Below are 12,121 nucleotides of genomic sequence, written 5' to 3' on the forward strand. Positions count from 1 at the left end.
AAATTTAAACACAACATATATGCTATTTATGCTTTTAATGTTTCAATATTTTGGTTTTACAATAAGAAACTAATGTTAATATGCCAATAGCTAAGTATCCATTTTATTTTTAAGTACTGTAAAACCAAAAAAAGTCTGCGTGTGGATGCAAAGAAAAAGAAACTAAAAGAATGAAATTATAAAAACTATCTTCGAATATTTCTATTTCTAAATATATGTTTTCTAATCCTCTAGTATTAAAAAAAACACAAGGTAAATTAATATTAACTTAGATAGCGGTGCTACATTATTGAAGCTATAAGTAATTTTCAATCAGTTTATTAACCCAAGATAGTAATATATATGTTATACTTCAAATAGATCTTCGAATAACGATATTGATACTTAGAGAAAAGATTAAAATTATATTATCCGAGATGAAACTATAAGAATCGCATGTATGTAACAACCAACAACAGGTTACAACTAATAAGAACATCAGGGTTATTACAAAATGATTGAAAAACATTTCCATTTTCTGATGCTCAGCATTATGTTAACATGAATGTATTATATTACACGTAGTATCATGTACAGCGTACGTAACATACTCTCCGACTCCGTAGGTTATGCAACGTAGTGATCAGTGTTCGGCATGCAAAATAACATGCATCGCGTAGTATTATGTACACTGTAGCACAACTCTGAGACCGAAAGTTAACATAACGCACAGTACAGTGGTTGGCATGCAAAATAACATGCATCGCGTAGTATTATGTACACTGCAGCACAACTCTGAGACCGAAAGGTAACGTAACGCACAGTACAGTGGTTGGCACGGAAATTAACATGCATCGCGTAGGTCATGTAACATATTGATCAGTGTAGGGGACACGCATAATAATATACATACAATCATGTACAATGTTACCTACTTTTTGAGACTGGATGTTATGATATAATGTAGTGAGCAGTGGCTGGCATGCAAAATAAAATTGTTGTATCATATAGATTTTTATCATCTGCAGTGAAAAGCTGAGGAAGGAGTCCACTCATCGGTGTATTATCGTAAAACTCATTTAATTCTCTGAACAAACAAGTAACATAATTTGATATTCTATACCGTCTAGGAAAACAACTGAGTTTTGATGTGGGAATTGTGGCATTTTTCTTTTTCATATTAATAAACTTGTGTATTATGTATCTTACCAAGACTAGCTTCTAACCCTCTCTCAATTATATTACTTTGATGTGAGTGGTAAAGAATTTATAAATATTAAAATACAGAGATGTTCCTGAGGGTAATGTAATTGCACCAAACTGTAATGACATTGACAAACGAGGCGTCAAGTCTGCAGCCATCCGTCATTAATATGTCACCCTCTAGATCAGCCCCTCGCTAAACTGCGAGTTGACGCTGGTCGCGAAACGTGCCTTTTTGTAATTTAGTATTACCTACAGCACGCTCCTGTATATGGGTTCTAGTATATTGGTATGGTTTCAGGTTTAATAATACGCATTCAAACACTTTAATTTGTCTTGTATTTTCTGTACGTTATAATTTTTAAACTATAAAGTACAACCGGATTTAAGATATGTTTTATGAAAAACCAGTAAAAGATATCATTTTAAAACTAAAAATCGTTTTTATGCACCCATGATAGTAATGTGTGTCTTCCAAATGAGACAACATATATATTTGTACGATCAAAAAGAGCGACAGTTAGCTAGTATGAGGATATAGGAAGCATTTCTGTTACATTATTAAGCACCAATATCGACTTTAGAAAAAAAAAAAACACAATATAAATTTCTTGACTTTCTCTCCCATTATAGCATAAGTTCAGAACTAAAGTTGGCTCGTGTTATGAAAGAGTATGAAAAATTTCCTGTTTCCTTTAAAAACAATGTGTTTACAGCAATCAGGTAACTACAGCCTGTACCACTTTAATAGAAATCGTACACCCAAATTTTCATTATAAAATTCCTCTTTTATATGCATAATGTAAAACTACATAATTGTTCAGAGGTCTTCGTTGGCCTGATTACAAAATTATCATAAAATTGTAAAACTCGTATTTTGAAATCTTTAGTTCTAGTATTTCTTTATTTTTAATTTTCTTAAAGGGCCCGAACTGCAACATTTTCTAATGTCATAATGTTTAGAAGTATTTTAAATCTTCTGAGTGGTTATTTTGTTTTCTGAAGTGGTAAAATTATGTTTCCTAAAATTATAATTACTGAATTAAACTCGTGTTCGACAACCTACGAGTATAAGAGCAATGAAATTTCGAAATAATTCAAACGGAATAAATAATTCAACCCAGTGGTGAAAAATTCATTTTCCGTAATCCAAGAGATCTTTGTGTAGATGACGTTTACAGTCTTGGCAAAGGAAAAAGAATTCATCTACTCATTTTAAAGGAAAACCCCCAGAGCAAGCTCACTTTGTCACTCCTTCCCACTTAATTGTCTGCGCCAACAACACAAAGAACGTCACTTGCTTTGTAATTCTGAAAAGATTTCTCACACTCTGGCACATCATTTGTACTTTAAACAAAAAAGGAGCTAACACAATATATAACTTTCTTTGCTCACAGAAATAATTCAGAAGAGATGATGTACGGTAACACGTGATGTGCGTGTTCTAACTTGTCTCGCTCGTTATTCATCGTTTACACGAGTCCTTGTCAGCCACAGGTTACGGGAGGGTTACTTAGATCCTGCGTGTGTTATTCAGCCTTGTGTCCAGCAATCAAGAGAAAGAAAACACATCAGACTGAATTACATTGATGTAAAACAAATTTAATTATAAAAACATTAAGTGCTTATGATTAATACTGTGTTTTCCGGTTCACACCTCGTTGAGAAATTGCTGAGATTGTAAACCGGTTGACTGAAGGTAGCTCTCCACAACGAGGCTAAAATATTTCAAAGAGTTAATTGTGTAAATGGTGTTTCGACGCGGTGTGATCAGCAAAACTTGAATATTACTCACGACACAAGCCACATAACCCAGATTTTCGGTCTGACACTTGTTGACTAAGTGTGGCTCTCCTTGACGAGGCTGAAATATTTCAAGGATTTGCCGCTTCTTGCGGCCGCTACGATCTCGGGGCTTGTCCTCAACCCACAGCGTTGCGGCGAGCCTACCGACGATCCTCTGTTGCCGCCAGTACGCAGCTCACACGCGGCTCAGACCCCTGGCTTCTCGAGTAGCTCGACTGCGCAGGCCTTACGGTCCCGGCAGCGTCTATCTCGGGCTGTGCCGACTCACGGTTGGTAAACATGTCGCCTCACCGGGCGTAAGCAAAACGAAGTGCGTGTTCTAGCCACGAAATAGGGCTACCGGTTGCAGACCGGAGACTCTGAAGTAAGTTTAAATGAATGAAGCTCGTTTAGAATATTTCAAACAAATTATCACAACACAAATAGCTTACTTTCGATGCAATGTATGTGTCATTTGGAATGGATCAATAAGCTATTAACATTTTATATCGCGTTATGCAAGTTTTGCAAAGAGACGCAAATGGATTGGGGAACGGTTGCCTTTGAAGATGAGAGTTTTTACCACGAGATTGCGGCTTTGGGACTCGGGTTTTGTTTGTTTCTCGTGAGATTGTTTTCCAATACAACCTTACCTCTGTTTCCAGTTAACTTTTCACATTAGTGTGAAAGATGTATATTTGACTCAAGTAATAGTTTCCTAAAATAATGGTTGTTCTACATGTAATTGAATGAATATTCAAGCACTTGCTCTTCTCGTCTAAACATTTTTAAATCCGTGTTAAAAGTGCATTTTAAACGTTACATTATTTTGAGCAATACTGACATGGTTTTAACATAATTTTTCTGATTTTTTGCGACAACTCAAATTAAACGATTATTATGTAAATATTGTAAGTTACAGGTGATAAAATATACGGAAAAGTCTGGAAGTCTCCTGAAATCTATTAAAAATCTATTGAATGTAAATGTTTATGAATTTATTAAACAACAAAACAAATGTTCGTCATAACAAAAAGGTAAATCTATTTATGATATAAATTACTAAACGTTTTATGGAATTTGATTAACGTTATTAATTAAGTCGTATATTTTTTTATTTGTTAGAGATTAAAAATAAAGAAATTAGAATTTTTAAAAGTATGTTTTGAGTAAAACTTTGTGCGGATATAACCAAATTTACTTGATATATACGTAATTGGGAAATACACAAATGCAACTTACTTATATACATATTAAAAACCAAAAGGCATTCGTATCCTTATAGTTGTTTTAAGAGTATATTCATTGATCACAAATAGTATTACACGCAAATGGGAGAGTAAGTCTGATTGGTTGATAGGACAGCACAATGCTGACTCAGGGTTTCGTGATTGAGCCGTTAACAAGTTCCGGTATGTTACAGTACAGTGGAGTGTTGTAAACTTAACAGCTCCCGTCTCTGATCTGCCTCTAGATCTGTGGAAACAGATTGATGTGGTTTGTGTTCGATATATAATTTTATAAATGTAGTTAAAGTAATGTTATTACTGATAATTTGAGCTTATATTCTGTCACGCCTTCATAATGCAAAGTTCGTATTGTAAATATTTTATTTTATTTAAATCATGAGTTTTGTTTTGGAGTTCACGGCATTGTCTATAGAGTTTTACTTACTTTTGATTCCAGACCATTTGAAAATGGAATTTGTAAAAATCTATTTGTTACCAGTAAAGTGTGTGCTTGAAACTAACCACATAACATACCAGGTTGTTTATATTTTATGTCATAAGATGTACGTTGAAACATTTTAAGATTCATTTCCATTCCATAATCTATAGGACAATTTGGAAATGTTATCAAGCAATTACTATACAGATAGCTTTATAGAAATAAAAATACCTAATTTATCGTAAAATACTATATAAATCGCACTTGAGGGATAGGCCTTAATTTACTTCTAGATTACAGCCACTTAGGACAACCAACCTCTTATAACACCCTATATCTTTGCACTTGTTTCCGGAGTGACAGGATATTCAGGATGTGTAAGGTTATATATATATATATATATATATATATATATATATATATATATATATATATATATATATATATATATATATATATATATATATATATAACCTTGTGATTCAATGTTTATTGAAATTAAATAAGGCTATTGCCATTTATACAATTTAACGTAAATAAAAGTCGTTTGACAGGTGTTTGGTCTTCTGATCATATGTTAGTTTGCTTATTTAAACGCATATGTGACAGATACGGCTAAATACAAAATAATAGAATCGGAAAAAGTAAGCGCTCTGTAGTGTAATGGTAGCACATTCACCCCGGCAAGTGAGAGATCCGGGTTCGACTCCCGGCGGAGCAAGTACTTTTTGTGATTCAATGTTTATTGAAATTAAATAAGGCTATTGCCATTTATACAATTTAACGTAAATAAAAGTCGTTTGACAGGTGTTTGGTCTTCCGATCATATGTTAGTTTGCTTATTTAAACGCATATGTGACAGATACGGCTAAATACAAAATAATTGAATCGGAAAAAGTAAGCGCTCTGTAGTGTAATGGTAGCACATTCACCCGGCAAGTGAGAGATCCGGGTTCGACTCCCGGCGGAGCAAGTACTTTTTGTGATTCAATGTTTATTGAAATTATATATATATATATATATATATATATATATATATATATATATATATATAGGGGCTGCTTTCTGTCGAGAATCAAAGTTCTAGCACTATATCTGCCATGTCACTTTGAAAGAAGGTTAGCACTTTTAAGCCTCTTTTATTCAAAGCGATCATCAGTGGACAGAACCCCGTCACGTTTAGACTAACATCAGCCTTTAACGCTAAGAAAGCTCCTCCCGTTAAATAGCCCTATAAATAAACCCTTTTACTCCAATATCTCGTCATTTAAGGTTAGTTAACATCCATGGTTTGTCCAGATGTAAACAAACATCGGTTTATAATGTATCCAATGTAAATGCAACTAGAGGAGATAAAACATTCAGATGCGATCCATCCTAGGAATATTAGTCTTAGGTTACATACGCGACGATACTCAACTTAAAAAAACCAAATTTATAATAATATTTCATCATATCTGCAAGGTAAGAAGTAGAAATCTTTCCGTTTTAAACCAACTAACAACAACCAAATTAAACTTTTTTTTACTTAGTTACTTTTTTTGACTTAGTTAGGCTGTAGAGATTTTATAGGTGGTAATTTTAAATTCATAATTTATAGCATAGTTGTTTTTGGATGGATCTAAATTAAAATGTTCATAAATGTGTTACGTAACCGTAACTAATAGGCTTAGCGTGACAAATTAAAATGGAATGAGGTCAGAGGAAGTTCTCATAGACTAAAAAAAGTACAGATCTTAAGAGTATCTAAAACCATAAATAATGTAAATTTATTTTTCACAGTTTTAAAACGAGTAATTATTTTACTTTCAAATAATTAATATAAAAAAATAATTCAGATTCTTGCCTGTGGCCCATGAGAACGGGTAGAATAAGGCTTAAAAGGGTTAGATAGCTTTTCTTAAAAAAGCATTAATGGAAACTCTCGTTCAAACTTGTGTTGCACCTGTGGTCAGTAAGGCATATACGATATACATTAAATAAGAAGAAAATATAAAAAAACTACGCGTTATAAATCAATTTTAAATGTTTAAAAATGAAATAGGTTGAATATAAAAACTGACCAATTACAAAATACAAAACAAAGAAAGTACAACATACATTATAAAAGAACTAATAACATTTGTATATTTTTTAAAGGGTTAACGATGGCAATGTACGAAATTATTTTATCGCTTATAACAAAATTAGTATTTTTTGGCACATGAAAAAAATAAAAATGGAGGAATAAAATTTAAAACATTTGCCTAAGTGATGTCAACGGAAATTCGTTTTGTATAATTCAAACAGTTAGGGTCAATGAACTGTTGAATCTAGACTACTGCTGTACATCTGCCTCTTATATTAATTTTATAGAAAACAGGTCATATCTTCTCAGTGATTTCATAATTTATGATGTGTCTAAGAAAAGTCCAGCCATTGTCATGCACTATTGTTAAAAAGGAAACACAAGAAATTATTGTATTGTATAGTATATATTTTACCAAACTCATCCATCCTAGTGTTTAGTTGGTGATAACGTAACCGAAAATCATGTTGCTGTTAATCTCAGATCCAGTTGCAATAATTCATTATTCCTAGAGGACGAGTTAAAGATTAAATATACATAAATAAAATATAAACATACGCGTCTATTCACATACATGTCTTGTGTGTATATACATTGAAGGCTCAGTATAGTCCCTTTAATGTAAAATAATGCAACTTATGGAAAAAGTAAAATGACTTATACTTGGCAAGATCAGGTGGACTGGAGCAGTTGTAAGCAGACGCGCAGTACGTTCAACTCACAGATGACGAACGAGCCAACTACTTCTCAACTGACACAACATTGCCTACTTCATCTCTGTCACTTTTACCTGGATGTTTCACTTTCATGTTCGTGTCGAGAGCTATCTCTTTTACTTGTATACCTGTACACTCTAAATTACACTTGTTTACTCGTAAGCGTGTTATTATGGAGTTTTCATTAGGTACTTCATTTCCTATCGGAAAACACACTTTCTAGGATTTACAAAACATACAAAGAAAAACCATAGTCTATTAATGTTTTACAGGTGTATTAAGGTTTTTACAGGTGTTATAGAGGCAGTAAGTAATATTTTCTTCACATACTAGGTCTAATACAACATAATTTCATTTTGAATTAATAACAAATGCAATACTGATTCCTTTGTTGTATTAAGTAATGACATGGGTACATGTAGTCGCTTTTCCAAGATTCCTTAAAAATCAAATCTTAATTTTGATTTGTGTACACTATTGCTATTAATTGTGCAAGTGTGAAATGTATTAGTAGTATTATACAGAAAACAACGCTGTTATTATATTAGAAACATTCCTGTATAAATAATTCGAGATTTTAATAGTTTGTGAATGTTTGAACCTGTATATTCAAGTTAACTGTGATTGTATGGATACAATTAGTCTAGAGCCTGAGAGATAGTTTTTAATTATAAGCACAGAAACCGCTCTTTAGTAAAATTGAAAGAGGGGTTTCTCCTGAAAATAAATCAATCGGCATAAATGCTAGTTTAGGTGATAATTGAAATGGGAAGGTATTGCAAAGTGTAAAAATGTAATAGGATTCTCGATAAATGTTCCAAACTTTTAGAGTTCCTGCGGTCCTACGAAGGTATTTCACGGTACTCTGGAGCATATTTAATAACCTCAATGTAAACACAACTCACTTTGCACAGGATATAACTTTGAAATGAAATACTTGACACTTGTAAACATTAACACAAGGAGAAGCAATAGTAAACAGGCTTTTACAGATGAAATGGAGAAAAAACAAATGTATTATGAGGTTAACCAACATTTCAACAATCAGTGAATAATGTCAGGAACACATATGATGAATTCTTTGTATGCGCTAGTTAGAAGACCTTATAAACATTTTTCAAAACATTATTTTCATATTAAACTGAATCCGAGTATTATATATCATTGCAACCAGTAAGAGCCAAACCATACCAAAACGCAATGAAAAAATTCGAAACATTTTTATTTTTAGTTGTACATCTCCCCTTAATCTTGAACTGGAACTTGTTAGGCCGTTCTAAGTGGCTGTTAGTACTTTGGTAATGTTTGTAGGTAATGTTAGTAATTTTAAACAATTCACCATCATAGAGAATTCACGAAGCATATAAAAGGTAAGATTTAAAACTGTATAGTTGAATTTTGTAGTACCGACTACTCCATATAAGTAATATATAGTTTTATTCGAACAGGATTATCAATTCTGTTTTATAGTATCCTAGTATGTTAATAAATGAATTAAGTGTTGAGATTCACTCTTCAGGCTGGATGGCGTGATTATTTAAGGAATTAATTAAGGTTTCTGCTTGGAGAACTTTGTTATCTGGAGATATTAAAGCCACGGTTATGTCAGCACATTACAGTGAGTACACAGGGAGCCTGCGGCGTGTACATTGGCTAAATTGGGCCTAGAGCCTTATTACGTGATTCATATGGTCTAATATTCCATGAACCTTATTAAATGGAGGTGTTAACCAGTCAAAATGAGGTATAATTATGTAAATTCCCATAGTAAACATTTTAAAATATACTCGTGATTTTAAAATGATAAACTACAATTTATTGATACAACACCGTTCTTTCTTATACTGCTAATATCAGTTAAGTGTTATTGTAAAACATTCATAAAATTACATTGTTTGTATTAATTAATTGTAAGTATTACTGTTAAATATATTACCTAGAAAGCGGTAAAGTCAATTTTGGATAAAGCTTAACTAATTACTACATAAAACATATTTATTCTATGAGAACATTTTACAACGTTCAAGTAATATTTAGTAAACCATAGTCTTATTTTTAATATTTTCTTAAGTAAAGTACTTAGCATATTTTAGTGTTGGTTTGGTTTCGTATTAACCAATTCCAACTTAGATTTTTGTATGAACAGTACTAAAAAACCTGAAACTATAGAGTGACTTCTTCTTACATAGTAACTTAGTCATCATCTAAGACTATGTATATTTATGCACGTAAAAAATAAAGACATGACATTAAAATTAAAATAATACTCAAATAGCGAAACAATTGTTTAATTAATGTATAACCAAACCTTAGGTTTTTATCAATTCTTCAAAATGTCATTTCTAATGTACTTAACGGTGTACATTGTAAACAAAGTACCGAATCTACAGAGATCAGTCCATTTATAGTTTATAAATTGTATTTTAATCCAATAAATGTTACAGTTTAAACCCAAATTTAAAAGTATACTTGTAATGTGCACATTAAGTGCATTTTTAAGCAAATTAATGACGAAAAATGTCTCTGCTGTATCAGGAAGGTAGAATGTTTAGCAGTTAACATTATTAAATTTAATGAAGATTAGGTAAACTGTGTTTAATGATAAGGTATGTCTATAAATTAAAGACAGCTTTGAATTTGTAATTACATTGAAATATAAAAATTATTACATATTTGTTTATATTAGATAGTATGTTTTTAATAATAGGTCTGATTTCAAGCTGAGAATGGGCGAAATAAAAATCTACTGTATCAGGAAATTGTAATGTATAGCAGTTACCTTCATCAAGTTTATGGTATTTTTAATTATATTATGATATTAAATAGCATATTATATATCTATGCATGAATATTTTATGTTAAAAATTGTATTTTTATTTATTAAATGTTACGGTTTAGCCCAAAATTCAAAAGGATAACAGTAATAAATGCATCGTTAGCAATTTAAGGACGGAAAATGTTTCTGCTGTATCAGGAAGGTAGAATGTTTAGCAGTTAACATTATTAAATTTAACGAAGATTAGTTACACGTTGTTTAATAATAACGCATGTCTATTAATAAAAATAGCTTTGAATTTGTAACTACATTGAAATATACAAATTAATACATACTTCTTAATATTGGATAGTACGTTTTTAATTAATTTACGTCTGGTCAAGTCGAGAAAGGTCGAAATAAATATCCAATGCATCAGGAAACTATGATGTTTAGCAGTTAGCTTGATCAAATTTATGGTATTTTTAATTTTGTTTTGATTTTAAATAACAAATTATACCTCTATGCAAGAGTATGTTATGTTACAAAATTGTAGTTTTATTTATTAAATGTTACGGTTTATCCCAAATTACAAAGTATAATTGTAATAAAATGCATCTTTTAGCAGTTTTAGTAAGAAAAAAGTCTCTGTTTTATCAGGATGAATTTTTACCAGTCAATATTATCAAAATTATGAAAATTAGATATAAAAGTGTTACAGAATAGCATTTAATTATTAATATAAGACATTTCTACATATTTCAACATATTACATTGGATTGTTTTTAATATATGTCTGATTTTAAGCCGATAAAGGGCGAAATAATATCCACTGTATCAGGAAAGTGGGATGTTTAGCAGTTAACTTGATGAAATTTAAAACAGGTTTAATATTATTATGTTATGTAATAACATATTATATCTTTATTTGTTGAATAAGTTATGTTATTTAATTGTATTTGATTCTACTAAATATTACGGTTAGCCCAAATTACAAAGTATAATTGTAATAAAGTTCATTTTTAAGCAAATAATGACAAAGAATGTCTCTGCTGTATCAGGAAGGTAGAATGTTTATTCGTTAACATTATTAAACTTAACGAAGATTAGGTATAATGTGTAAATAATAGTTTGTGTCTATTGAATTTTGGAAAGACAGCTTTGAATTTGTAATCACATTGAAATATACAAATTATTACATATTTTTTCACATTGTATAGTATTTTTTTAATATAATGTCTGTATTTAAGCTGATTAAAGGAGAAATATATATCCACCGAATCAGGAAATTATGATGTTTATCAGTGAGCTTTAATTCATGGTATTTTTAATAACATTATGTTAAAAATAACATATTATATCTTTATTCATGAATAAGTTATGTTATTCAATTGTATTTTATTTTACTAAATGTTACGGTTAGCCCAAATTGCAAAGTATAATTTTAATTAAGTGAATTTTTAAGCACTTAAATTACAAAGTACAATTATAATAAAGTGCATTTTTTTAAAGTTTAAGGATGTAAAATGTCTCTGCTTTATCAGGAAGGTAGAATGTTTAGCAGTAAACATTATCAAACTTATGAAAAATTAGGTATTATAGTATTACAGAACAACATGTAACTAACTATTAATAAAGACAGCTTGAGATTTTTAATTACATTTTCATTTACAAATAATTATACATTTAAATTTATTAAACTAAATTCTTTAAATAAATGTCTGATTTTAAGCCGATAAAGGGCGAAATAAATATACACTGTATCAGGAAAGTAAGGTGTTTAACAGTTAGCTCAAATTTTTACATACTGGTTTATGTTGGATATTATTTTTTAATATATGTTTGATTTTAAGTCGAGTAATGGCGAAATATATGTTTACTGTATTAAGAAAGTGTGGTGTTTAGAAGTTAGCTTGATAATATTATATTATTTTATTAAATAACTTA

Source organism: Homalodisca vitripennis, chromosome 5 (genome assembly GCF_021130785.1).
Source record: "Homalodisca vitripennis isolate AUS2020 chromosome 5, UT_GWSS_2.1, whole genome shotgun sequence".
NCBI lineage: Eukaryota > Metazoa > Arthropoda > Insecta > Hemiptera > Cicadellidae > Homalodisca > Homalodisca vitripennis.